This window comes from Octopus bimaculoides, chromosome 25, assembly GCF_001194135.2.
Source record: "Octopus bimaculoides isolate UCB-OBI-ISO-001 chromosome 25, ASM119413v2, whole genome shotgun sequence".
Classification (NCBI taxonomy): domain Eukaryota; kingdom Metazoa; phylum Mollusca; class Cephalopoda; order Octopoda; family Octopodidae; genus Octopus; species Octopus bimaculoides.
The window spans coordinates 20,905,004-20,907,425 of NC_069005.1; the positions used below are offsets into that span (position 1 = coordinate 20,905,004).

General features: G+C 39.4%; 1 protein-coding gene and 1 long non-coding RNA gene across 2 annotated transcripts in view; one reads left to right on the forward strand and one right to left on the reverse strand.

Moving 5' to 3' along the window:
* Nucleotides 1–2,422, reverse strand: part of LOC106875169 (ADP-ribose pyrophosphatase, mitochondrial) — a 99,295-nt gene that overhangs the window by 71,377 nt on the left and 25,496 nt on the right. The window lies entirely within an intron of this gene.
* LOC128250758 (uncharacterized) overlaps nucleotides 1–2,422 on the forward strand; it is a 28,992-nt gene that overhangs the window by 16,194 nt on the left and 10,376 nt on the right. The window contains exon 2 of the long non-coding RNA XR_008266742.1: nucleotides 1,213–1,287. This is a non-coding gene — a long non-coding RNA (uncharacterized LOC128250758). The remainder of the gene's footprint in view (nucleotides 1–1,212; nucleotides 1,288–2,422) is intronic.

A 2,422-nucleotide genomic window follows, 5' to 3' on the forward strand; every position in this document is an offset into this window, starting at 1 on the left:
ATATCTGACTGGCTTCTTTCAGTTTGTCTACCAAATCCACTCACAAGGCTTTGGTTGGCCTGAGACTAGAATAGACGACACTTGCTCAAGGTGACTGAACCCAGAACCATATGGTTGGGAAGCAAGCTTCTTACCACACAGCCACCCCTGTGCCTATATATATATAATCTGCCTGTTCATTTACCTGTTATACTTTAGTTAATAAGAGAGGGGGAGGGGAGTGAGTGAGAAGTGGAGTAAAAGTGAGAGAAATGAGGGGGGAGTGAAGAAAAAAGAGAGGAAGAAGTAGAGAAAGGTAATTAATATTAAAACACTTAGGCCAAATGTGTCCTGTGGTCAACTGAAGGGAAAGGTGAAGAGAAAGAGATATGTTTAGGATACAACATTTAGTAGAGAATGATGTTCTGGTGATGAGGTTAAAGAAAGATAGAGAGAGATGAACAGGGGAGGTATTTATACTGAGAGAGAAAGAGAGAGAGGCAGATAGTATTTGTATTGTCAGCGTAGAGATACATCATCAAACAAACAGCTACACTGAAATGAGCTTTGTTACTGAAAATTATAGTGATGATGATAGTAATGGTGGTGGTGTGTTGATAGTGAAAAGTGACAGGGAGAAGATATAATAAAAAAAAAAAGACAACACCAACAGACACATGAAGAAATGAATGTAGACGAACATGAAGTATATTGAAAGATAGCTAAACTCTGAATGCTATAAAAATGCAAATTACTGTTTCTTAAGTAAGTCCTCTTAAATTTTTTCATTCCATGGAATTTACATGAGTCCCACTAATTATATTATATTATATTATATTATATATATTAGTGATTAGGGGATTCGGCTCAAGATCATAAAGTCATGAGTTTGATTTCTGGCGGCACGTTATGTGTCCTTGAGCAAGACACTTTATTTTCGTACTCAATCAATGGCACCCATGCCCGTGGCATGTAAAAAGCACCCACTACACTCTCGGAGTGGTTGGCATTAGGAAGGGCATCCAGCCATAGAAACCTTGCGAAATCAGATCAGAACCTGATGTAGCTTCCCAACTTACCAATTCTCAGTCAAACCATCTGACCCATGCCAGCATAAAAAACGGACGTTAAATGATGATGATGATGATGATGATGATGATGATAATTACCAGTAGATTATTTTGTATTAAATAATTATGATAAAATATTAAAAATTGTTATTTTTTCCAACAGTGCCTATTGCATCCCCCAAAACTGCGGCTATCACCTTCCCTGCACATGAAACGATTTTGGTCTTCTTTGGAGCAGGTAAGGAGGGGTGGTTCTACATGCATGGATTGTCTCTTTGTTTCTGGTTCAAAGTGATGAATCCAACATTCATCCTGGTTTAGGATACGTTCAAGAAAACCAGCTGTATCTACCTCCAGCAGTGTCAGATTTTCTCGTGATGTGATCACGCTGGTGAGCTTTTGATCAGGTGTCAGATGACGTGGCACCAACCGAGCAGAATAATAGTCAATCGCCTGTCACCCATCACCAGGTGGTAAACACCATTAATGTTTTCCTCGGTGGTGGCAGTTCAGGATGTCCAGGGGTCGTCTTCAAGACTCTCCGTTCCTCTCCTAAATTCAGTTGCCCATTGCTGTACATTTGATGAAGTTGGAGTGTTATCCACTAATGTAGCGACCATGTCAGCAGAACTGTCTTTAGGAGTTAAAGCCTTTTTTCTGGGGGTACTTGATAACATTACGATGCGAAATTTTGTCCATTTTCAAGAGAAGTCGCTACTAGTTACTTTTGAAGTCTTCTTTGAACAGTCAGTTGTCAGTTTACCTGGTAGGAAACTGCAGTTATTAATAAAAAAGAGTTGAAACTAATTCAAGATTTCAGTTCTAGCATCACTCCTTCATCGTCAGCATATGAAGTTGCCAGCCTACCCTCGTAAATGCACACGCACATATGAGAGGATATAAATATATACAAACATGTGTGTGGATGTTGGTGGAATCAGGTTCCACAGTGTTTTACTGCAGGTTCGGGTTGACCAATTCCATGTGAGTGGAAACTGGTACAATATGCAAGCGTGCTACAGACGTAAATGGATCTACATCAATGTCTGCGTTCATGTGAAAACCGGTGTTGCTTGAAAAAGAGAACACGGTGTTATGCCAAAACGTATAATGGGTTCTATCATTATTTCTCGTATCGCCACATAGGGGGTAGAGTAGTTTTGTCTTGGTCACTAAGTTTTCTTCATATACAGATAGACAAAATAAGGGACAGACTGAAATGTGTAATCGACTAAATCCTTGAAAGCAGTACTTCACCATGGCCGTAGTCAAATAACTAAAATCCAGTGAAAGAATACACACTAAAAGACAATTCTTTGCCCGCAGATATACGTACTAAAATAAACAAAGATCTCTCTCTCTCTCTCTCTCTC